General features: G+C 36.5%; 1 long non-coding RNA gene across 1 annotated transcript in view; it reads left to right on the top strand.

The window, feature by feature from the left end:
• The first annotated feature begins 5,197 nt into the window (after positions 1-5,197).
• The window catches only part of LOC145259304 (uncharacterized), a 58,237-nt gene continuing 35,555 nt past the window's right edge, over positions 5,198-27,879 (top strand). Inside the window, exons 1-2 of the long non-coding RNA XR_013864155.1 lie at positions 5,198-5,482; positions 22,525-22,743. This is a non-coding gene — a long non-coding RNA (uncharacterized LOC145259304). The remainder of the gene's footprint in view (positions 5,483-22,524; positions 22,744-27,879) is intronic.

Raw genomic sequence — 27,879 nt, 5'->3', positions numbered from 1 at the left:
ATTATTACGCGCGTGAAGTTTCAGTCATAGATGAGTAGATTTGTTTATGGCACACGCGCACACGCATAAAAAGATGGCCGCCAAAGAATACAATGCATAATATAACATTTTATATCTCAATAACTACTTATTTCTGCAAAATTTCAATGTGGTTTTCGTATTCAGCAGAAGTCGTCATTTAAAAGAAAATTGTGGAGGTGAACCTAATCTGGAAATTTACCCAGACTTTTATCAAATTTTTTTTTTTGAAGCATTTCTTTTTCTTTTTTCTTTTTACATAGGAGTCACCACTTATCAAAGCCCGGAAGCCACTTGAGGATAAGGGTTATAGCGTGTACAGTAGTCACTGGGATAATATTGTAGTAATCGTTAGTAATGGAAGTTTGGTAAATTGGATTACATGGGGAGGGGGGCGGTTCATCAAAAATTGATTTCATCACAGAAGTGAACAAGCTCGTTGAGCATGCGTGTGAGTCAAATTTTGCATGCATGATGATTGGTAAATACACTTTTTTTACCAAACGAAAAAATGTTCTCGCCATTCTTCCTACCCGACAAATTACTTATTGGACAGAAACATCCGAACAAATTATTCTCGTCAAAAAAGTGCAACATGGTAACAGCACAGAGAGGAAATTACCAAATCACCAAGAACTATTCTCTCTTTAAGCCCCCCCCCCCCAAAACATAAGTGCCATATATAGGGAAAACAAGTTACGAGTTGCCTTCAATAAGTTTCTGTACTTTTTTGTGCAGGTATTTAAAATTGTTGTAGATTCATAAATATTCAGTATCTTATTGCTTATGAGATGATTGACTAATTTGTATGATTTCACGTTCAAATAAGCAGCTAGTGTAGGAATTGCAATACACCTTACTAAAGCCTGATTTTCACTTGTAAATTTCAAAAATGCCATCAAGACGTGAGAACACTTTAAAAGAACGATATGCAATTAAATTATGTTTTAAACTTGGAAAAAATGCCACAGAAACGTATGGAATGCTTCAGACTGTTTTTGGACCATCTTGCATGAATCGAGCATCAGTTTTTTACTGGCATAAGAGATTCAAGGAAGGCAGGGAGTCTGTGAGAAATGATGATAGGTGTGGGAGGTGTAAGGAAGTCAGAACACCAGAGTTGATTGGCCAAAAAAAGAATTTCATGGATAAGAACCGTCGTGTGTCTATAGAGACAATAAGTGCACAGTTTGATGTCAGTTTGGAACTGTACACACAATTATTTGCGAGGAACTGAAGATGGGGAAGATTGATATGAAGGCTTTTGGCAAGAGTGCTCAGAGAAAATCAGAAAGAAAGACGTTCTCATGACCAAATATGGGCATCAAGACAGTTACTCAGCCTCTCTATGGTCCAGACCTTGTTTCCTGTGACTTTTGGCTATTCCTTAAGCTCAAGGACAACCTTAGAGGCTGTCATTATGAGAATTGAGATGATGAAAGAGGATGTGACGAGGGTGATTGACATGCTTACACAAGAGGTCTTCCATGGGGCCTTCCAGAGGTTGTTGGAATGGTACTAGAGTTTTACGTGTGTAGTATCAATAAAAGCGGCCATATGAAAAAAGTCTGGAAACTTATTGAAGGCACCTCGTATGTATAATATTATGTTCCCCACCTCCCCTCGCCATGGAGTGTGGATGGAAGATACAGAATGCATCTGTCAACACAGTCAAAATCTTTTTTTCTTTTAGTTTTTTTTTTTTTTTGTTTGCCAATGGACATTACAAGCTGGATAAAAACAGGTTTGTATCAATTTCTTTTTAAGGTATTCAATCACAGAAGTATGCATGCAAGACAAGTGTTGGAACGCTTAATTGGAATTGGAATCGGGAATCGGAAAAACTTTTTGGGGTATCGGAATTGGTATCAGAATTAGAAAAATTATAGTCTAATTTTCGATTCCAAACCAATTCTTTAAAATTTTTGAATAAACACTAAAACAAGCACAAATTATTATTTTTTTTATTAGAAGCTGTTTCTTTACAGCATTAGACTGAGAAGGGCCACGGAATGAGTTATAAATCTCATTTACAGATTTAACATTGATTAGCAGAGTTTAATTTATTTTATTTAGTGGTCATTTATAACTTGCCTATTGCCTTTGTAATCGTTTCGCATCTATTCACTAAAATGTCTATGTGCCCTCATCTGAGGGAGTGCATATGATTATTAACAAATTTTAAATGCTTTGATTGGGAGGGGGGTTAATTTCGTTGGCGCCAGCTGTATATTGGAATGCTTATCATCAGCTTCTGAAATAATTAAAGTTTTATTGCACCTTTTTGGACGCAAGGAAATCCTCAGACTCTCCAAACCTAATTTAATTTGTTTTTATTAGTTTTTCTTGTAAGCAAAATAAATATTCTAGAGGTCACCTGCTTATTCAATATCACAGATTTTAAAAAGCCTTTCGCACCTATTTGATAAATGGCCTTATGGCATCTATTAGAGACTTGGGACTTTATTATCAAAGATTTAAAATGCTTAGGTTTTTTTCTGGTGCAGGTTTTGTATGATCACCAAATCCTTTGAAATATTTCATGTTTCCTTATATTTCGTTTGGTTTTGACACAAGTGAAAATATAGATGAAAATCTCACAAGTTTATCAAACTTTGAAAAGGCAAACATTGAGAAGTTTGTTCAAGATCAGAGGAGAGAGAATCAGAGAGAAGTTGGTCATTTACAGACTTTGAAGTGTTGTCATAGATGGTAGTGTCGTTGGCATAAATGTCTACGAATGATCTAATGATTTGATCTGGGAGATCATTGATGTAGATCAGAAAGAGAGTTGAACCCAGGATGGACCCCTGAAGGATTCCAGCATTAATACTGTGAGTTTCTGATTTCTGCTCATCAATCACTACTCTTATCAACCTATCAGAGAAAAATGACTTAATAACTGAAAAGACATTTCCAGCTATGCCATAACTAAGATCTTGTGGAGTGGACCTTTATGCCATACCCTATCAAAGGCCTTTGATATGTTAAGAGCAATTGCTGTAGAAAGGAAGCCTCCATTGAAAGATTTGCTAATCCTATGAGATATAACTGTTAGCACATCTGCTGTAGATCTAGTAGAACAGAAACAATATTGCAGGTCATTGAAGACGTTATTTTTACTGAGGTGGTTCACTACTTTTCTATTTAACACAGATTCCAACAACTTACTCATCACATACAGGAGACTAATTGATCTGCATTGGGTGGGAGATGACCGATCACCTGAATTCTTAAATACTGGGCATGCTGATGAGGTTTTCCAGAGTGTTGGGAAACAATTCTCTTTGAGACAACGCTTAAACAGCTTTGTAAGTACGGGAACTATTTCTGGTTGAAACGTTTTCAGCATTATAGTTGGAATGCCGTCAGGGCCAGTTGCTTTACTGGAATCGAGGTTTTTGATTAGCTTGGCAACATCACGCACACATATTTTTATGTCGCAGGGCGTGTTTTCAGACACAGGAGGAAATACAGGAAATTAGAGACCCTGATCGCATAGGGTAGAATTAGCTGCAAGGTTCTTGGCAAAGATTTTGGCTTTGTCCGATGCTGACAAGATTACCTCAAGTCCATTAATGATGGTTAGGATAGAGCACACACTTCTTTTCATAAATTACCTTTGTGTGAAATTTGCAAAAGATAGGTTCAGCCATTTCAAAACCTATGAGGAAGGAACTCACATACACAAAGTGATTTTTATATAAGAGTAGAAGTAGAGATAAAGAATCTGTAATTATGTCAGAATCAGGAAAATATCACTATTAGGTGGTTACGTCAACTAGTATTAGAATTAATATTCTTCTCTTTTTTTAAACCTTTTCTTCTGGAATACTATATTATACATATCTATGGCATTTTGTGTGTGCTTGTGTGCGTATGTGTGAGTTCGTTCCCTATGGGCTCTGAAACAGCTGGGCCATTTAAAAAAAATTCACACAATTGTACTTTATGTGTCTGGGAGTGTTCTTAAATATGTTTTGTATTGGAATACCTCTGGCAAGTATCGAAAATCAATAATCCCCCCCCCCACACACACCAAATCTGATGAAAGAAGGATCAGTCGGATTTTAACCAAAGCTAACACTTTTATACAGCCTAACATAACAGGCGCATTTGAGAAGTTTTATCATAACATAAGCAGAAGAATCTGGCATATAAAATCAACAGAGATGCATTCGAAATGAATGTTTATGTTAAGAGCACAAATGAACCATGATACTTGACTTTTGTTTTTTAAATTATATAAAAATAATTTCAAAAAATAAACACCAGATTCTCTACAGTGCAATGGAGATTACAATGCATTGTGGACTGCAGGGGGGGGGGCATGAGTTTCCACCTGGTGCACCATGCTGGGTTTTTGACTGGAGCAGGCAATCAATCGATTTGATTGACAAATGGACGTTTTTCCATAATTTCGATGACAATAAACATATTGGAAGTGTATCGAAATCAGAAAAAATATTGGAATCGTCCCAACACAATTAGATGCTTATGTCAACTAGTATAAGTATAAATATTTTTGTTTTTTTCTTTTTTCTTTAAATATTTTTTTTCTGGATTTTTTTAATTAAAAATCACACACACACACACACACACACACACACACACACACACACACATATATATACATATATATATATATATTATATATATACACACATACATACACATATTATTATATATATATATATACACACATACATACACACACAGATACACACATACACACACACACACATATATATATATATGCATGTGTGTGTATATATGTGTGTGTGTATATATATATATATATATATATATATATATATATATATATATAGTCATCCATATACAGTACTGTTTCGCTGTTTCACAGCTCATCAATGTGGCTAAACAAGCAACTACCTCAAGCCAGGATTGAAACCCGACCGTCCATATTACAGTATATATATATATATATATATATATATATATATATATATATATATATATATATATATATATATATATAGAGAGAGAGAGAGAGAGAGAGAGAGAGAGAGAGAGAGACTTTGCTTATCGTTTTGAACACCCTCTTCATTTTTTAATAGCACATTTTTTTAGGTCAGTGATGCCATATTTACCGCCTCAAAAAAAAAAAAACTGCGATAAAGGAAATAAATTCAAGTGTTTACATGTTTTATTTACATGAAAAGAATAAAAATAAAATCGGGACTTGAAGGACACGCAGATGCTGCAGTATACAGGATGCCGATGGAGGCGCACGCAAGCAAATACAAAGAAGGATGAGATGGTTTTGCTCCAGTTGAAATGAATGACAGATTATAACATGGTCGTCTTCAAATTTTAACAAGTATCTCTCCTTTCAACACCAATGCTCAGATCCTTGTATTTCTCCAGTTGAAATGAATGTTTCTCTCCCTGCGAGGAAATCCCTTGTTTTGATAAGCTCCTAGTGGTTATATAGAATATTGCCGTAAGTAACCTGAACAATTATTATAATGTTGTTATCGTTTTTGATGTTTGATATCAAAACGAAAAATAGTTTTAGGATGAAAATATTTATGTTACAAATTGTGTTGTCTCTCTCTCACACACACACACACACACACACACACACACACACACACACACACACACTCGCGCGTAAACAAACAAACGTTTATTAATTTTAATTTCCCCGTGCATTTGCACAAAAAAACAAGTTCTTCCAGTAACGACATAATTTCAAATACGCCCACACGCTTTTTTCACAACAACAAAAGTAAAATGGACATATTTCTGGCGGACGTAGTTGAAGACAGTACCACGTGACACCAGCGACTAATGAGAAAATTTAGAAGATTGTCTTTTTTTTTAACGCTTTTCCAAAAAAACAAATACCAGCAGCAGCAATCTTGTGCTGGAGCTGGCTCCAAAAGTATTTAAACGCAACAAACGTTCTTTCTTCCCCCTTTTTTTTTTCGGTCTTTCTTCTCTTCTCGCTCTGACATGACACGAGAACATGCCTCTCGTTTTCATCTCATCGTTGTTTTCAAATCTGTCGAAACCATAATTACATGCACCACGCAGGCACCCAAAAATCACACTTATGCACACACGCCCTCATTCCGTACATTTTTCTATAAGAATTAATAACAACGGACTACTTTCCTCATGGGACTTTTGAATAAGGCGAACTTCACCAGTTAAAACACAAACCTTGAAATAAGGACATTTTTTTCACACAAGACTTTAACCTTCTAATCTTATTAATTTAATGAAGGACTTTCATCTAACATGACCTTTTAATCTTAGTAATTCCACAGAGGATTTTTCACCTACTTTGGACATTCTAATTAAAATGATTTCTCAAGAACTCTTACTAATCGGACCTTTGCTTGTTCATCTTGTGTAACCAAGTTATGGGGTTGATATGCCGTTGTAGAGAAAGAGCAAAAAAGAACAAACAATAGGACGATCAAATGACTCTGTGGTTAGAACACACAAAGGAAAAAGTATGTCAAGAGATACTTATTGTTGTAACGGTCAGAGTTTGGAGTGAGCTGGCTGTTTATTTTGAAACACAGAATTCGAGATGAAATGATAGGCGGTTGTTTATTTTAGAAAACAAGGTTTGAAAGCTGATGACAGGCAGGTTTTCTTGTTGTAAACAAATACAAACTCGTGATGTTTAAAGGGCATTGATGAATATGTATATATTCCTCGAACACAGTAAACAGAGGGAAGAAGAGAAAAAAAGAGAAAAAGAGGAGAAGAGAGAATTCGATTTTGGCGAATTCAGATGGTGTTAAAGTCGGGCAGAGAGGGCTTTTGACTTAAAACACGTATCTCGTATGGCCGAAAAACTTATCCGAACTCGAGTCACAAGCTACCGTTTTAAAATAGCTACAGCCAACTTCCTTCAAACTCTGAAATATTATTAGACCATTATTATTGTGAATAAACCCAGATTAATTGTTTATTCGTGTGTGGAATTATTTTAATTTCCTTTTTCACCACACTAAAATCCACGGCTCTCTTATCGGCGATGTTCGCCGGTAAGTGAGTACACAACGACAGGTCCAGAGTATAAATTTAGACGATCAATTGATAATTCTGTCACTACCCCATATCAGCAACATTAAAACGGCTAAGAATTATCACCGGCAGTGGTCACTGGAAGGACGAAAATAGTGAGCTGCAAACCGCCAGAGTCGGGTCGTTTTCAGGCTGCCGTAATTGGAGTGGAAGAATTCTGAGGTCGACGATCGTCTCAACCGACCGGCTGAAGGAGGTGACACTTGTTATTTTTGTTGAAAAATAAATGCGGTGCATCTAAAACAAGGAGGTGTCATTTTATTTTATTCCTTTATTTCTTCATTTTGTTTGGGGCAGAGAAATTTAGTTTCACTTGTGGGGGGGGGTGCAGTTGGGTGTTGTGCTCCCAATTAAATACGTGTTCGTAAACGACAAACTTGTCGCATGCAGTGAGACAGAATAACTAAAACTAACAAATAGAGTAAAGTTTAAAGAGATGTTTTATTTCTCGCGTGCGCCTGTGAGAATAAAAATGTTATTATGTACGTGTGTGCGTGTGTGTGCGTGTGAGGAGTGGAATTCAGTCCGCGTACGTATGCGTGTCTGACGGTAGAGCTAATGTCTCTTGAAGGAAAAGGCTGGAAAAGTGTTCATTTGCTAAAACTCTTACCGGGTTGATGTTGACCGGCGGGCGCGTTGTCTCACCATTTCGTTGCGAGGCTGATTCCCAGAAGGAGCGAGAGAGAGAGAGAGAATTATCCGGGCATCCCCTTTTATATCTCTCCCAAGGGCAGATAACCAGGTCGCTTTTGCGACACCTACCGGCTCGTTGGTGCAGTTATAGCTGGAAAGGAGCAGATAACTGCTACACACTTAAACTTCTTTTCCCCTACAAAATATATATCAGCAATGTTAACGTAGAAATTAAAGTGAAAGGTATTTTCACAGTGTGGTGTTTTATCGTAGAACGGAAGACAGACCAAAACCTCTTTGCTAGGCTTTACCGAACTAATTTCACAGCCAATAATAAACGTAAGAGCAAATAGTAAACTTAAGAGCATGTAGCAGCAGTAAACGCAGGAACTGTTAGTAACGAAAATATTGAAGAAAAAAAAACTCAGCCCTTTTAAAAAGGAAAAGGAACGTGTATAAAATCACGTGCCATAGAAACTTTTACTTTAACGGAAATATAACACACAGACAAAATATTTATGTTAGAAATGTGTATCGGGGAATGTTAACGTATGAATATTAAAACAAACAAGAATGTTGGAACGTAAACAATGGAGATGATTTTAGTGATGACACCACATGATCTTTATCTTACGTTTAGTAATGACGTAATGAGATAGTTAGAAAAGACACGTACAGTTTTAGTTTAGAGTTTGAAGTCAAGACTGGAAAAGTCAAACAAGTTAGCAAGAAAGATATCGTCTTCGCGTTTTGGGAGCTGGGAGAAACGCATCTTTAGCATAATGTAGAAATTACAACAGTTTGCAGCTCCGATGAGAAATAATTGCCCGTGAATATAAAGTTATATAAAAAATATGACTTCGATTTGGTATTTTCTTCCTGAGAAACCTTTAATTACATACCAACCGAGAGGAAGAAGGTATGTGTCCAGCTAGGTGTGTCAGAATTTTGGGGGAATTTTTGACACCCCTAACACAAAACTGCGAATAAAATATAAAAAAAACTCGTAATTTCTCCTTTTAAAGTGGGTTGCTTATTTTCTTTATGGAATATACTTCCAAAATAAACTATTAAACTCCTTTAAAAATAATAGAAATATTATTTTTTATTTTTTTAAAAAACAATGTTTACAAAGTGCCTGCGCGCGTTCATGCAGACATTTTGTTTACATAATGAAATCAATAGAATTTTACGAGTTAAATTTTTTCAATTTTTTCACTTTAAAAATCTATCAAAATTTTTCTATTAGTTAAATTTGTACGATATTTTCAGGGTCAATGTGAAATTTTATGCTCTTTCCAATAAACCGAATATAATATTCTAGACAAGAGGTTCTTTTAATTCATGCCCTCATTTTGAAATGTCTATTAAAATGAAAATAATTAATTTTCTCACCTCAAATTTATATATTACAAATTGAAGATAAAAGATCAATAAATAAAATAAGCTAATTTAAAACAAAAAAAAAAGTTATTTGCAAATTTACCTGTAAAGTCCAAAGTTTAAAACCTTTTTTTTAACCACGTTGAATTTTTTTAAAAGTGAAACCTTATAATCTTGTTACATTACACAGAAAGTTTCATTTGATTACGACAATTATTTCTATTTCATTCACACCATAAAGAAGAATAAAATATATCAAATCAAAAACTCATGTATTTCTTAAAGAGAATAAAAAAGATCAAAAATCGCTCGACTGTTTTTTTTTTATCAGCAAAAACTGATAAGTGAAATGGGACTATTTTTCACCGACGGTGGCCCATATTTACTAAGTTTTGTTTACAGCCAGCAATAGAAACAGACATGAATTCTGTCGCTTACAGGCCACCATAGTTCATAACTCTAAAAAACGGAGACGGTTATCTCCCCTTCTCTTCCATTTGTGACACGCTGAAGTCGCAGTATTTTTAATACTCGCTTAAAAAAGTATTTTATTTAAAAATAACATGGAATATAAAATATAAATATGGATAAATTCTTAACAATGAAGAATGTAAGTACCCATTAAATAGTATTTTTTATAGGTAAGTGATTTTTTGGAATTTATATATACATGTATTTTATTTTAAAGAAAACCGATTGAAAAAAAAATAAATATTGCATAATTTGCTATTAAACCTGTTATTTTTTTTTAAATTTGGTCTTTGCTCCTTTAATTGAAAAAAAATTAGGGTTTGAATTACATTTTTCAAGTAGTTATAAGATTCGAAAGATAGGAGATCGAATTATTCAATTTTTTATCACACATTTTAATGGCGTTTTCTGACACTGCTAGTGTCCAGCATATGTTATGTATTGCCATTGAATGGTCTTTATATGTGTAAACGTTTTACGGGGCCGACCACGTATTGAGAAAGAAAATTACAATAATAATAACTGAATGTATATATTGGCACAGGAAAACAGGGCATAATGCAGAAGTGGCCATCCCTCCTCCTCTCCTTAAATTTTACTTTGAATATCTATCGGTCAGACACCCCCACTCCACCCCATTACTATCGAGACATTCGGCAACGAAATATCCACGCATCAACTCATGAAAGTAAGCGAGTTAGACACCCCCATCCCCATCCCTTGCCTCCCGAGTGGGGAGGAAAACAAGAAGATGCAATGAACACCAGCAACGTGATTTATACAGTAAAATGGCGACTCTCTCAACTGAGTCTTATTCCTGGAGCTGAAAAGGGGACACATCAAAACTACGAAAACACTTTGGCTCAGATATGTGGGAATGAGACGTCCTAACGTCGGTGGTTGAGAAATAAGCGAGAAGGAAAAATAAGAAAAGGCAGCAACTTCGAACGACATCGAATCGCATGTCGGCGAAGCGAGATTACCTCACACATCAGAACATTGACTTTTATCGGATAGCTAACCATCAGTTAAATGCATGTCCTCGCAGCTAAGTATCGTTCAATATAGTCTCCCCCCCCATACTTCATAAATGTCGATTTATTGGACTGATTTGTTTTGTTTTTTTTCTTATTTTGAGATATCTCTACTGCCTCATATGACTCAACCATTATTCCACATGGAGAAAAAAAGAAAAAAGAAGGAAAGAAAAGAGATCATGTTTATCTGAACAATTTTCTTTACCGTGCCCCCCCCCCTTTTTTGGGATCCGTTGGCCACTGTCTGCATGTTTTCTTTTATTATTATTTCCTTTGAATATTTTGTCTTGATTGTTGAATTTTATGACATAAATGTCATGTTTATAATGTATATATATATATATATATATATATATATATATATATATATATATATATATATATATATATATATATATATGACCGTGTTGTTTCGTTATTCATTGCCTGGTATTTCGTCAACCGTGAATTTCATAAGAACATTCCACAACGGAATTACTGTCCAGAATCTGGGTAAAGTGCTACTTGGTCATGATGATTTTACGACCGGCATGTAAACATTTTTATTTTATAATACGTCTCGGGGATAAAGTCCCTTTTGGGACTTTTCAACCAGGACGTATCGTCAAAAAATAAATTATAATCACTATTCGAGCTGTCGACGAAAGTCTTGAAGATAACAGAGGCATTTATAAATATGTAAGCCCATATATTATACACGTAAATATAGACACTGATATTTATGTTAGAATTACGCATTGGGAATATTAGTATGGGATGTTAGAACATAAACAATGGAGATGATTTAGTGATGGCATCACGTGATCTTAATCTTACGTTTACTAATGACGTAATGAGTTAGAAGAGGCACGTACAGTTTTAGCTTAGAGTATGAAGTCAGATGGGAAAGGTCGGACATGTTTATACGAAAGACATCGCCTCCGTGTTTCGGAAGCTCGGAGAAATGCAACTTAAGCATAATGTAGAAAATCACGTCATTTTTTTTTTACATGGTGGTCACCACTTATCAAGGCCCGGAAGCCACTCAGGGATAAGGGTTATTGCAAGTACAGTACGTTAGTGTGGAGATTTGATGAAGTGTTTACTTAAGGGGGCGGTTCATTAGGAATTTGTTAACGTTGGACTTGAAGACATCCAAGTTGTAGTCAGGTGGGAAGCAGGCAGATGGAACAGAGTTTCACAGGCGTGTAGTTCTAAGAAAGAAGCTTTGTTCATGGAATCCACGTTTTGATTTAGGCACAGATAAAGAGTGGGGGAAATATTTCACAGTGGATTCAGCTAAACAGGTGTTTTTCGTGAAAGGGCGAGGGGGGATCAGAGATTGGAGTTCAGACAAGCACCTGCCATGGAAATAAGGATAAAACAAGGATAAGCTCGCAACGTCTCTTCTGTGGGAAAGAGATTGCAGGGTAGAGAAAGGGCATCCTCCACTAAGCCACGAAGTCTATTTTGTACTCTGTCAAGGCAGGATAGGCTGTTTTTAGCAGCTCCTGCCCAGATATGGCAGCAGTATTCCATCCTTGGACGTACTTGGCTTTTATATAGATAGAGAATTACATCAGTAGTGAGATATCTTCTGGAGCGGTAGAAGGATCCCACCATCTTTCCAGCGACCTTGGCAACAGACTTGATGTACGTGTTCCATTTCAGATCAGGAGTAAAGGACAAACACAGAAGCTTGTCAAAACATGGAGCTTCTCCTAGACGAGAGCTATCCATTTCAATTGATGCCAGATGGGGATCAGAACGTTGATGATGTAAAGATAGGAGTTTGGTTTTGGATGCATTAAAGGTAACCAGCCACGTCTTCCCCCACTGAATCACGCGCTCGAGATCAGAGGAGAGAGAATCAGAGAGAACTTTGTCATTTACAGCCTTTGATGTGTTGCCATAGATGGTCGTGTCATCAGCATAGATGTCAACGAATGATTTAAGTATGTGTTTAGGGAGATCATTGATGTAGATCAGGAAGAGAGTTGGGCCCAGGAACGACGTCATGCAGCGCCGATTTAGGAAGTCAAGAATAAAGTTATGTCAATTATAAAATCTATTGTTTGGTTTCCTTCAGAGGGAAATGAACTTGGATAATAAGAAGAGACAAAGACACAATGGAGGAAGGTATGTTATTTGCCCGTGCGCTACACAGACTGAATGTTAATGAACTGTTTTATTACGTGTGAAACATCCACACACATATAACAATAGAAAAACATTTTAATCACTAGACATCACACCCTGCATATATTACAACGTTAAAGAGACAGCAGTTAAATAGACCCTGTTTATATACTGCCCGACAATACAACACTATGACAGACCTTCACCCCAAATCTAAAATGGAAGACTCCTATCGAATCTGTTGCTAAGGTTCTAGGAAAAACGTCTGGATCATTCTGCTGCTCCAGAAAATATTTGCTTCCTGATGCTATCCTCTACCTGTATTAGAGCCATTAATTTACCATAACACAGTTCGAAAATCAGCTTTGAAATCTAACACAGGGCCACTTAATCGTGAGGGACTACTATTTGGGACCAGATTTGCAGGGATACTATTTACAGAGGTAGGCAACGGGATGTCTATTCACATTACATTTGAATTTTTGCATATTAGTACAGTCAGGGAAACAGGGGCCTTGGAGGAAATTCCAAAGTTCAAGGGGAAAAACTATTCGAGTAGAAGGTTTTACAGCATCTAAGGATCTCTACAATGTAGGGGTGGGATTTTGCTGCTTGTCTGGTTTGTTGTCGGTATTGTCGTCGAGGGGGTACTAGTGCTCGGACTTCAGTCAGAGCGATTGCCTTTGAAATACTTGTAAAACAGGCACAAGAATGCAACGTTTTGGTGATGAGACAGAGGTTGGAGGTAGTTGATAGTTCAATCCTACCTGCAGGTCGCAGTTATTCATTGCAGATGCTTATCCAAAACACTGAGAATAGCAAGTCTCAACGTTTGCATATGAAGTCGGGGAAGGTTTGACCCAGAACACAGGAATGGTGAAGAAGCGACATTGTCCTCAACTCTATTGATGTACGGTTCCATGGTTGACACGTTTTTGTTTGCTGCATGCAGAGTCAGAGACGACCAGAGGATGGTAGATTCCACCTCGATTTTCATCAGAACCTGTTAGCTCTGACAATACCATTTTACAATATTGAGGAAAGAGATGGACTTTAGGAGGGGTGAGGCTGTCGCCAATAAGGACGCTTGTGGCGAAACGTGGCTGGTGCATTCTCCTTGATTCCCATGATGAGTCCAGTCTTTATCATCAGAATTTTTACCTGGTTGTTTCCCATTACGAAACGATTGAACGACTACTAAGTCCAGAAACGTGTAATAAAGATGTTTTATTTTAATAAAGATGTTTTATTTTAATAAAGATGTTTTATTTTAATAAAGATGTTTTATTTTAAGAAAGATGTTTTATTTTAATAAAGATGTTTTATCTTAATAAAGATGTTTTATCTTAATAAAGATGTTTTATTTTAATAAAGATGTTTTATTTTAATAAAGATGTTTTATTTTAATTGGATAAAATATTATTTAAAAAAATCGTCCCTGCTCACTCGTCACTTAAGACTGGCAGTTTCCTCTCTCTATGACATCACTGCCTTGACACATAGCCATACTCAAATTCTAACTGGAAAATTCTACTCTAATTTTTAATTGTGAAAATTAGCCATACTAACTCTATCTTTAGAGAGGACGAGGAATCCCGATACCAACTCCTCCTAGTTATTCATCTATCCTGTTATAAAATAATATATTGTTTTTATTTCACACTGACAAATCAGCTTCTGATGATAAGCTATTACTGATGTTTTGACATTTCTGAAAGCATGTGGGGTTGGGGTGTGGTTCGGTTGGGGGTGAAGAAATGTGACAAGCTTGCTTCTCTCTGACCGATAGCCCTTTCTTTTTTTGACGATTTATTTATATAAACATTCTTTTCCCATTGTAATGTTTAATACTTCCCATTGTCTATTGTTTCAATCCTTTGACCGATATCCTCTCATATATTTCTCGGTCAAATTATGCAATGGTAGAAAGTCCCAAATTCCAACACTGTTCATTATTCTAAAGAAAGATTCTTCTGAGAGTATTTTATTTCTATTGGATCTTTCATCTCATTCGGATTATACCTTTTCTAAGGGATGAGTATTCTGTGATTATTAACTCCCCCTCACCTTTTTACCCTGATCTTGTCCACTCCCATGAATAGCTGAACTAAAATCTTCAGGCGTTTGTTTTCGTTTGACTAAATATTATTTTATATAATAGACTAGCGGGGGGTACTCAGCGTTGCCCAGGTGTAGAGAGGTTTTATGGTAAGGGCATTGATCAACAGAGCCCTAAAACATATTTAAAAAAAAAAAATAAACCCACCCCCCTAAAAAAAATGAAAATAGCAGCAAGTATCCGTGTGAGTGAAAAAAAAATAGTAAGCAGGCTCGAACCTGTAATGCTAAGAGGAAAAGGAAGTTTTAACAAAGTGAACAGTTTAGTCGCCGTGCTCACTAAGACATATGACGTTGCCGCCATTCAAATTAAGCTTAGTCATTGCAAAGTGTATGATGACTTTGCAAAAATGGCGATGAAAAAAATTACTCCGCCTTGTAAAAAATGGCCCAGATTTATAGAAGAAGATAAAAAAAAAAGAAAAGAGAGATCTTGGTTAATTTGAAAACTTCCTTCCTTTGCCTTGTTTTGATTTGACATTGTATTTTGTTTTAGTGTTTATTACATTTTTTTTTTTTTTTACACAGTGATCACCACTTATCAAGGCCCGGAAGCCACTCAGAGATAAGGGTTATTGCAAGTACATTACGTTAGTGTGGAGACTTGATGAAGTGTTTACTTAAGGGGGCGGTTCATTAGGAATTTGTTAACATTGGACTTGAAGACATCCAAGTTGTAGTCCGGTGGGAAGCAGGCAGACGGAACACAATAAAATAATTGATGTATATATAAATACATATCTATAATCTTGTCATTTCTTCTTGTTGAATTATGCTCTGAGTTGTTTCATGATGGTACTGATCAAAGAACCTTAGATTACCTTGCCATTTGGGTCGTACATTCCATGACTGGCATATTTCATTTTTTCTTTTCTTAACAAAATACATATTCGGGAATTAATTCCAATTTGGGATTCTCTTACACGGGGTGTATCATATCTAAGGCAATGACTAAAATTCTAGAGGAAGACCTTATAGAATAAGGGACAACGCAATGGAGTTTCATTCGGTATTAATAAACAACTTCATTTGTCATTTTCGTTAGATGAGAGAAACAGGTTAGTAGGTTGAGGAGTTCTTGTAAAAGATGGAATTAATATCATGCCGGCTGGTTGAAGGGGAGAATAGTTCAGTTCCGTTTACATGTGCTTATAGCTAGTAGCCGTCAGCATGAAGGAAGCCCGTCTAGCTGAATCCACTGTGAAAAATTTCCCCCACTCTTTATCTGTGCCTAAATCAAAACGTGGATTCCATGAACAAAGCTTCTTTCTTAGAACTGCACGCCTTTGGAACTCTGTTCCGTCTGCCTGCTTCTCACCTGACTACAACTTGGATGTCTTCAAGTCCAATGTTAACAAATTCCTAATGAACCGCCCCCTTAAGTAAACTCTTCATCAAATCTCCACACTAATATACTGTACTTGCATTAACCCTTATCCCTGAGTGGCTTCCGGGCCTTGATAAGTGGTGACCACCGTGTAAAAAAAAAAAAAAGAAAGCCGATTAAAGGAGAAAGAAAGGGTAAAGTCTTCAGTGTATTAATGTATTAATGTATTAATGTGTTGTCGTGGGTGTGTGTCGGTGTCAGGGTTAGGGTTAGGGTTGTGTGTGTGTGTGTGTGTGTGTGTGTGTGTGTGTGTGTGTGTGTGTGTGTGTGTGTGTGTGTGTGTGTGTGCGTGCGTGCGTGTGTGTGTCAGTGTATGTTCTTTACATCATAAAGAATGTTCTTTTGGGTACAGCATGTGGAAATAAACGGGAGTTTGAAAAGAGCCATTATTAGCTTGTAGTACTCACGTTCAGCCTGGGCCGAAAGCCCCAGGCGGAGTCCGCTGCCCAGCAGGGTCAGAATGAAAAAAGGGTGAGAGTTTCAGACTTCTCCTTTTATATACTCTGTCACATGATTGAGAGCTAGATTGTGATTGGACAAGTCAGGGAGAAAATGGATTTCAAATCTCGAGTCGAGAGAATTAGCTTCTGCCTGTGGTGTAGCGAGTGTTGGCTGCTACAACCTCCAGTCCGTAGTGAAATGGAGCCAAAACTGGATGGTAACGTGTAATGTTCAAGACTAAGCTTGTTTCCTTTAATAATTACAAGAAATTTTCTCAACTATTGATTATCATGTCTCAAAGTATTTACGTCAAGCTCTTAGGCTTAACATTCACAAACAACCATGAACTGGAATAAATACATTCTGCAAGGAAAGTGGACTCTTTCTGCCGTGCTAGTAGGTTACTCTTGTAATTATTAAAGAAAATAAGCTTAGTCTTGGCGGCATTACCATCCAGTTTTGGTCCCATTCCACTACAAACTGGGGGTCTTCCTCAAGAGTTTTAGCCATTTCCTTAGACATATCTGATGCGTAATTAATTAATTATGAATCAAAGAAAACATACCTTGTTTGTTTTAAGAACGATTCACACTGGAAGTCACCGATGTCAACAAAAAAAAATAAATAAATTAACGCATAACCATGTTTTTCATTTTACACACAGACAATAGGAGACGCCTGCTTTTATTTCCATTTTGAGATGAAGAGAAATAAAACACGCTAATATTTGCTCATATACAGATCAAAAGGAAACAACTATAAGTTACTCAAAAAGCTTATGTCATTGAAAAAGAAACATGTCATCAAAGCGTAAAGAATTCATTCGTTTTTCCTTTGAATATTACGATATACCTCACAACTTTTTATTCACTTTCATACTAGAAAGAAGTCAACACAGACAATGCATGAAAATTTTTCACCAACGATTTCGACTGAATCAAAGGAAGGCTACGTTCTCAATCAGAATACCTAGATCTTGGAATAAACCTTGATATCCGATGTTGAGGATCTAATTTCAGGTTTTGGCATTTTTTAGATAAGGATAATTTGTATTAACTTGGATTATTCACATTACTATTCTCATCTTACAAGTTTCTCACATTTCAGTTGGTCAATATATGACTGACGGAATGAGAACATGCAACCCCCATGGATTAAATAAAGTATTATGTTCAAAATTCCATGCAGATTTCTGAGTTCAACAGATTTTGGTCTATGATATACCTCAGAGCTTTATATTCACTTCTGCACCAGAAAGAGGTCTACACACACACTATATGAAACTTTTTCACCGCCAATTTTTGATTAGACCAAAGGAAGGCTGCGTTCTTAATCAGAATACCTGGACCTTGGAATAGACTTTCAAGTGAAGCAGTAAATGTAACAATAATGCAACAATTTAAGGGGAGAAAAAAAAACACTCGACTAGCTACAACCACAATCAACAATTTCCCCTACTCTCTGTCTGTGACTAAATCTAAACGCAGATTCCATGAACAAAGCTTCTTTCTTAGAACTGCCCGCCTGTGGAACACTGTTCCCTTGGTCTGCTTCCCGACCGACTACAGTATGGTAGCCTTCAAGTCTAACGTAAACAAGTTCTTGTTGAACTGTCCTCTTAAATAATCAAATTGTACCAACTTATACCATTAACAATTACTACACTACCACCTTAAGTACAACATAATCATGTTAACACACCGGTTCCTGCTGGATCACCAAAGTTAAGCAACATTGAACCTAATCACTACTAAATGGGTGACCATTTGAGACTTCCAGGTGCTGCATGTGCTCTCTGCTTATCTCGGCATTGTTTTCAGTCGTCCTGGACTTCTGCTTGCCACTGGACCCAAACAGTGCCGATTCAGGAGAGGTGTGGTTGGAGATTGCGCAACTCTTGCCTCACAATTACACATGCATCTACCCCTACAGGGGGTATCCTTTGTTTTCCGAGACTTAATGGAGGCATTGTACAACCACCTTATATTCATTAACCCTTATCCTCGAGTGGACTTTGGGCCTTGATAAGTTGGGACTCCCTTATAAAAAGAAATTTTAGACAGGCGCCGTAAATTTTTACCATCTTTTCAATAGATGGCATTGAAGAATAATTGTTTTGTTTTTTTGCCAGATAAATTGAACGGAATTGAGTAAATTGAAAGCTTATGAAAACAACAGCATGAACAGTAGAAGGAGACACGTTCAAAACAGGAGGCTTTGTTGGTTTGGTCACATTAAAAGTATGAATGAGAGTGTTCGGATTAGATGTAGAACAGTTGAGGCAGCAGCATCAGTTGGCAGGGGAAGGCGAAGGATGTGTAGAAACTAGTGTTAGGATGATTAATCAGAATCAGAAATCGGGAAAATCGCAACTTTTTAAGGAATCAGAAAAATTTTTGTTTATTTTCCAATGCCAAAAACGATACCTTTAATTATCCTTTTTGATTTGATTTTACTTAAAACAAAATTTTCCAGTGTTGGTAATAATTAGGGCTTTGACAACAGCATATTCTTTTCATTGTTTTGACTCTCGAGTATATATCTGACACAGTTAATCAACTCTATATAAAAGCATATAAGATATCAATGGATACACACTCGGGGGTTAAAACAATGGAAAGAATATGCTGTTGTCCTAGCCCTAGTGATAATAATAAAATAATGAATATTTATTGATTTTAAATTATCAGAAGTGCTAAAATGTGCAGATCACCCCCCCCTTACACACGCACAAGCAAGTTTGTTTTTACGTTTGAGAAAATATATGCACATTTAACGTGCGTTTTAGAGTAATCGGGAAAAACATAACTTTTTATATTATGTCAAATATTTAAAGATTTATAAAGAATCGGAATTCGTAATTGTATCGGAATCAGGAATTTACTGTGGAATCGATAATTTGATCTGAATCGGGGAAAATATTGGAATCGTCCCATCACTAGTTGAAACTAACAGAAAAACTGCAAGAAAGAACTTTTTTTAATGCCAGATGGCATTGTTTATACGGGACATTTTAAACTCCTTCACTAACGTTCACAGAGAACATGAGTTGGAACAGATACATTGAGAGCATTGCCAAGGCTGCTGCGAAGAAGGTGGGCTCTCTCTACCATGCTAGAAAGCTACTTATGCCTGAAAGTATCCTGTACTTCTATAAGACCACCATTCGCCCATGTATGGAGCACTGTTGTCATATTTGAGCTGGCGCATCTGCTACTAGCCTCTCACTCCTGGACAGGGTTCAAAAGAGAGTCGCCAATCTGATAGGTCCTGAACTGTTATCATCAGCCTCTGTCTCATGGACGAAATGTTGCATCCCTCTGCCTGTTCTACAAGGACAAACACGACAAGCAGCAAAATCCCACCCTTTCACAGTAGAAATCCATAGGTTTAAGAAAGCCTTCTACTTCAATAGTTTCTTCCCCAGAACTGTTGGACTTTTGAACTTCCTTCCGGGTTCCTGCTTCCCCAACTGTACTGACATGCAGAAGTTCAAGTGTAATGTGAACAGACATCTTGCTGCTCAACTCCCTTCATAATATCCCTGCAACTTATGTCCCTGATAGTAGCCCCCTACTTCAAAGTGACACTGTGCCTTGTTTGGGGTGAAAATAAAATAATTTTTTTTTTTTTTTTTCTAAATGACGTATGTTTACATGCTTGTTATGAGGTGATCGTTTATGAAAACGTGGTGCTTAAAAAGGACGACGGCGACGATGATGATGATGATGATTTCACCGAGATTGCCAAAAATAAATGAACTTTAAGAACGCGATGGTTATGTAAACAAGACCAGATGAAAGCAACACATTGCAGCTTTGATTAAATCCTATTAAATCGGATAAAGGGGGATTATCCCCTCGTTAGTCGATTGCCCATTATTGTTAAGTCGAGAATAATAACTCGTGTCTCTTGTCAGTTTTTTTTTTTTTCTATTTTTATTTTATTTTTTAAACAATTAAAAAATGTAACAGACTTGAAACAATGCATACAAGCGGTGACCGGGTTGACTAAGATTTATTTGGATAATTAATATGGACGATGAAGATAAATAGGATAGAACATCATGAAAAGATGGGATGAGTGGAGATTTACGGATGTTTACTCGTCAGCTATCACAGACAAAGTGTGCAAACACGTCACTATGCATAGGCTCGACGTACCAATCCAGTCAAAAAGAAACAAATATTAAAAATTAATTAGCCAATGGGAGCAGGAAGTGATCAAAATAAGATTTAGCAATCAACATATCTGTGGGAGCCGGCAAAGAGAAATAAAAAACCCAGGATCTTTGTAAACAAGCAAGAAGGGAAACAAGACACCAAGAAAACAAGACACAGGTGCAGTCAAGCAAAAAGTCACTCTGCTTTCGCTGTTAAAGCTGGCAAACACTCCTCTTTGTGACCGCTAATTGACCAACAAAAAAAGAAACAAAGAATAAGTACTCTTTATGAACATTCATTTGAAGACATAAAGAACTTAAAACATAAAAACTTTCTCCAAAATTAAATTAGATTCGGCATTAAATAACCCGAAAAGGGTTGATATGCTATAAAACAAAAACAACCAAACCAAACCAAACACCATGAATAAATATTTGAAGATGTAAAAGTTTTAAAACATAAAAACTTTCTCACAAAATGACTGGCTTCAGCTCAAAAAGGGTTGATATGCCATAAAACAAAACAACCAAACAGAATTAATTTTAATCAACAAACTTAAGACAATTGTGGAAACGCAGTTCCCACATACAAGCAAACACACAGACACAAACTGGTGACATTGTGGTAACATAATTATCCATCTTTAATTCTGACAATATCATTATTTGCCGCAAGGTGGCGTTAGCACCTTACTTCCATATCCACTTTACTTCTCTCGCTCTCTTTTCTATTTGGACGCCCCATACTAGTTTTCACAATGTTTCGGTTGATATAACCTTCGACCTTCTTCAGGTGTATCTTGTCGAACTCAGGAATGTTTCTGTTGAACTCAGGAATTTCGACGGAATTTTGAGCGGAACCCTTTATTTACTTCACGGGGATAGTGTGCTCTTGTTTCGTCAGCCATCAGTGAATTACTTAGGACCTCTATCCAGTCATGGCTGACGGAACAAGAGCACACTACCCCCGTTAAGTAAATAAAGGGTTCCACTCGAAATTCCATCCAAATTCCCGAATTTGACAGAAACATTCCCGAGTTCGACAAGATACACCTGAAGAAGGTCGGAGGTTATATAAATTGAAACGTTGTGAAAATCACACTCAAGATGAGAATAGTAGTCTGATGAATAATAATACAAATAAGATATCAATGGATATATACCTGAGAATCAAATCAAGTACAAGAATATGCTGTTGTCATAGCCCAAATGATAATACTTAAAATATTATATAATAATATGAAATATAAAATATAATAAAAATACTTATAAATAATCAAATAAATTAAAAACAATAATAAAATATTATATAATAATATGAAATATAAAATATAATAAAAATACTTATAAATAATCAAATAAATTAAAAACAATAATAAAATATTATATAATAATATGAAATATAAAATATAATAAAAATACTTATAAATAATCAAATAAATTAAAAACAATAATAAAATATTATATAATAATATGAAATATAAAATATAATAAAAATACTTATAAATAATCAAATAAATTAAAAACAATAATAAAATATCATATAATATAATACAAAAAATATTACTTTAAATAAAATTAGAGTATAAAAATGTCTGAAGACTTCTAAAAATAGAACAGAAAATTTATTCTTTTTTGTTCGCTTCCAGAAAGTTCTAAACAAAAAGAGTTCTTTTTTGTTTTTCTAGAACCTTCTTCAGCGACAACTATAAATAATTGGCAAATGCGTCTGCGCATTCAATTATGAACAACATCCATTCTGAGAAGGGACGCAACTGTGGCAACCTCTCAAAAACCGTAACTCTGACAGAAGACGCAAGGAGAATGAAAAGATCCCAATTGTGAAAAAAAATCTGAACAACAAGACTAAGAAAAACTATCCTCACCAAGAAAACTGGCGATTCATGGTAAATATATATTTTTTTAAATCTTAGTTTGACCAAAGTCATTATATCTTTAAATATTATCTATAATATAAATCTCACCTGTCTGTTTAAATATATGTATGCATGTAAGTATGTATGCATCTATCATGTGTATATTTGTGTGTATATTTGTGTGTGTGTATATGTGTATTGGGGTGGAGAGGGCTCCTGTAAGCCGTGGTGAAGGCAACCTTTCTAGGAGAAGTAAATCTCTGATTTAAAAAACCATAAAGCGGGAGACCAGTACCCGCATTGAGCTGGTCTGCAGTTTAATTTGTTGCTGGCTATCTTGCTCTTGCTTGTTGCTGGATCTCAACATTTTTAACCGAGAGAGAGACTTAGCTGTCGTACAAAGCTAAGACTTTGTAACATCATCTTTGTATAGATATTCCCTCAGGCATTTGGGCTCATGGATTTAAATGTCTGAGGGAGTGGCATTCGTCTGACAAGACGTTGCAATCATCATCTATCATGTATGTATGCATGTATGTATGCATCTGCCTAAAACTTTCAACAGATACGACGGATTTTCACGAGATCAGTATCGTTTTGAAGCTGACCCTTCAAATGACAAATATCGAAAAATTAGCTAAAAACATAAATTCCGTCACCCTCAACTGAACACTTTTCTACAAGGAGGGGTCCCTTTTTTTCACTGATATTTTCAAAAGTAATTTCTGCTTTTCGATTGACTAGCCTTAATTTAAACATTTGTCACTTCCGGTTTGGCAATGGGCGCAACAGCAAAGACGTCACGTTTTGTTTTTTGCACATTCTTTTCCTCCTTTGCGGTACGGGTTCGAGCCTGCTACCTGCCTGCTTGCCTTTTTTTTTTTCTTTTTTTACATGGAGTTCACCACTTATCAAGGCCAAATAGCCACTCAGGGATAAGGGTTATTGTGTATACAGTAATCAAAGGGATAGTGTAGCAATAGTATTGGAGAATTGGTAAGGTGTCATTACTTAGGTGGGGGGTGGTTCATCAGGAATTTGTTTGTGTTGGACTTGAAGACATCCAGGTTGAAGTTTTGCCTACTACTACTTTTTTTTTTTTTGCTTAACACACACCTCCAAACACCTGGGCAATGCCAGTCATCCATGCTAGTTAAATATAGATATTAGACACAAAGCAGAACTAGAATCCAAAGCTGAATTATTTTCCTTTGACCATTTTGTGCCCGTAAATAGTTTTCTTTTCTATTTTCAATAAATTTCCTTTTTTTTTTTCTCCACTCTCTTTTTCTTTTACTCTTTTTCTTTCATTTTGAATATATATGTTTGCTGTGTTTTACCTCTAGACTAAATACGATAATGTAACACTCTCTTCTCCCAACTCCCTGCTGTACAGCACCTTGCCAGGCGCTGTGGTCGTCTGCTAACCGCTCCCAGCTGCTTCCAGCTGCTCCCAGCTGCCCAGGTTGATGCCAGTCAGTTTCAGGTTGCGTATATCCTTGTAGCAGAGACCCAGACAATCTCCGGTTGCTAGTTCGCCATATAAGACGCCCTTTTGGGATACAGCTGTCATCCATCCGGTGGACATGATCCAGCCAGTGGAGTCTCGGCAGAGTTGTCTGGAGGAGAGAAGACGCAGGAAGAAGGAACGCCAACTAGCCCCAGCCCCAAACCCAGACCGGTACCTAATCTGCAGCTGTCGCGGGCAAGCCTGCTTATCACCCATTAGACTCATCAACCACAAGCATGCATGCAGAAAATGTGGATAAGCCGAGATCTTTGTTCGCAAAGCCAAGCCATAATGATATTTGCACAATGATATGATGTCATCGACATCATTGTGAACAAAAAGACAGGAATTACGGATTTAATACAGTGTAACCCGGATATAAGATACCTTTTCTTCACGCCCCGTACCTCTCTTATATCCAGGTCACATTGTACATTAACACATGCTCTAATTTAGGACGAGAAAAAAATCTCTCTCCCATCTGCTTTTCTTATATTAGAGTCTCTTATATCCGGGTTAAACTCTATACAGATATACTTGTATTCTTTGTCAAATGATAAATTTGTTGCAAATATCCGTGCATGAGGTTGCCAAGCTAATCAAGAACCTAGATTCCAGTAAAGCAACTGGCCCTGATGGCATCCCAATTATAGTGTTAAAAAAGCTTCAACCAGAACTTGCTCCCATACTTACGAAACTATTTAAGCGCTGCATTAAGGAGAAGGGCTTTCCGACTCCCTGGAAGACCTCATCAGTTTGCCCTGTATTTAAGAATTCAGGTGATAAGTCATCTCCCTCTCAGTACAGACCAATAAGTCTCCTGTGTGTTATGAGTAAGTTGCTGGAATCCATATTAAATAGAGAAATAGTCAACCACCTCAGCAGGAATAACCTTCTTAGTGACACACAATGTGGTTTCCACTCTGCAAGATCTACCGCAGATGTGCTGACGGTTATATCTCACAGGATTAGTGAATCTCTTGACAAAGGCTTCTTTTCTAGGGCAATTGCTCTTGACATATCAAAGGCCTTTGACAAAGTATGGCATAAGGGTCTACTTCACAAGATTTCCAGCTACGGTATAAGCGGTAGCTCTTCAACTTCGGGTCGAGAGTTTAGGATGATACCTATCATTATCACAGCGTGATCAGCATTCCCAAGAGAGCAATGAGCATTCGTTACACAATCCTCAGGAGCTGAGGTCAGAAATAGGTCCAGAAGTGAGGCTTGCTGGTCATGATGATCTTGGAAATGGATTGAAAACATTACTGTTTGTATCAAGGAATGGGATATAGAAAAGTTATATGTGATGCTACCAGCTATGTAAGTTCTAAGAAGCTTTGTTGATGGAATCCACATTTGGGTTTAGGCACCGATAGATAGTGGGGGAATTTATTGATAGTGCTTTTGGCTAGACAAGCGTTTTTTGTGAAAGATTGGCAAAGGCAGACCATAGATCGGAGCTCAGTCGATCACTTGTCATGAAAATAGCCATAGAGCAGAGACAGACTCGCAATGTTTCTTCTGTGGGGAAAGAAGTTGCAGAGAAGAGAGAAGGGCATCGCCTACTAGATTACGAAGTCAGTTTTGAAATCTGTCAAGGCAGAGAAGGTATCACTGTCCTCTTATACAAGTCATCAAATTTTATTTATTCTATTCATTATGTTCAATCTTCTCATAATATTCATTATCATTCAACTTTCATTAACACTTATCCTCAAGTGGATTTTAGATTTGATAAGCTTTGACTTCTTAATGAATAATAAAGCAAAATCATACAGCATCTGGTATTCCGAAAGAGTCACTGATTTTTTATTGACCGGGGTAATAGAAATCAGTGTGTCAATGTGACTGTATATATATATATATATATATATATATATATATACTAGCCTGGGTGCCCAGCGTTGCCCAGATATTTGGAAGTGTGTGTTAAACAAAAAAAAAAAAAAAAAGTAGTAGAAGGCAGGCAGGCAGGCATGATCGAACCCGTACTGCAAAGGAGGAAAAGAAAGTGAAAAAAAAACGTGACGTCTTTGCTGTTGCGCCCATCGCCACACTGGAAGTGACGAATATTTAAATTAAGGCTAGTCAATCGAAAAGAGACAATGACTTTCGAAAATATCAATGAAAAAAGCGACTCCTCCCTGTAGAAAAGTGCCCAGCTGAGGGTGAAGGAATTAATGTTTTTAGCCAATGACATTAATATTAATCTTAATATTTATATAATATATATATATATATATATATAATATATATATATATATATATATATAAATATATATATATATATATATATATATATATATATATATATATATATATATATATATATAATTTAATATTTATATAAAGTTTGGGTTGATAGCTCAATAGTTTTTATATTCCTAGAGCTTATGTAGACAATTATGCAAATTAATTGCATGATTTGGCGGATGAATGTGACATCGCGTCTCACCCACTGACATTTATATGGTTGAATGCATTCGATGAAAATTTATCGATTAAGCATCCAATTTCCAGATTATTGAAAGTCATACGAACAAGAGAGAGAAGGGGGAGGATAAGAGAGATATGAAGGAAGAGAGAAAAAGCGAGAGAAGGAGATCAGAGATTGGCAATGTGTGTGTGAGAGAGAGAGAGAGAGAGAGAGAGAGAGAGAGAGAGAGAGAGAGAGAGACTAAGGAAATGTGTATGTGTATGTAAGAGAAAGAGAGAGAGGCAGACAGACAGATGGGTGAGAGAGGGAGATATAGAGGAAGACGAAGGTAAAGAGATATAAGGAAATAAAAATACAAGACATAAGAAAGAGACTAAGGAAGTGGATGTGAGAGAGAAAGAGAGACGGATGGGAGAGATAGAGGGATGAGAAAGAAGGAAAAACGAGAGAGAAAGGATCAGAGATAAGAGTATAGTGCAATGGAAATACACCAAGTAAGAGAGAGAGAGAGAGAGAGAGAGAGAGAGAGAGAGAGAGAGAGAGAGGGGGGGGAGGGAGGAGAAAAGCGAGTAAGCAAAGAAGTGTGTGTGTGCGCGCGCGCGTGTGTTCAAGGAAAAGAGAGAGAGATATATAGAAAATAAGAAAAAAAGTGATAAAAATTAGGAAGATAGAGAGGTGTTAATACAGAACGTAAGTTAGAGTGAATGAGTTCTAAAAGAGAGAGAGAGAGAGAGAGAGAGAGAGAGAGAGAGAGAGAGAGAGAGAGAGATTGAGAGAGAGAAAGAGAGAGATTGAGAGGAGGGAGCAATAAGAGAGACACGAGAATTTAAGAAGAGAAAGGGTGAGAGAGAATCAATACAATTCTGTAGATAAAGTCATTTATTCATATCTCAGTCTGTATGTCTGTCTGTCCGTTTCACTTTCTCTCAGAAACTACTGAGTCGATCTGGCTGAAAATTTTGTATGGACTGTTGTCGTGCTAAAGTGCAGCGAACTTAGGATTATAGTATCCGTTCGATACACAGTAAGAGACTGACATGAAATAAAAAAGCTGAGCACAAATGTAACCATATTCAACCATCAATTTTGGCATAGGGTACTAATTTTAGATCAACGGGTTATAACTTTTTCCTGTTTTTAAAGTATAGTTTTAAGATAATTCTTTTTTAAAATATCAAAGGGAGCGAGAGAAGGGGGGGAGAGAGAAAAATAGAAA

The sequence above is a fragment of the Euprymna scolopes genome, chromosome 34 (assembly GCF_053919585.1).
Source record: "Euprymna scolopes isolate OS-2025 chromosome 34, ASM5391958v1, whole genome shotgun sequence".
Classification (NCBI taxonomy): Eukaryota; Metazoa; Mollusca; class Cephalopoda; order Sepiida; family Sepiolidae; genus Euprymna; species Euprymna scolopes.
This window is presented reverse-complemented; position numbering and strand designations above follow the sequence as displayed.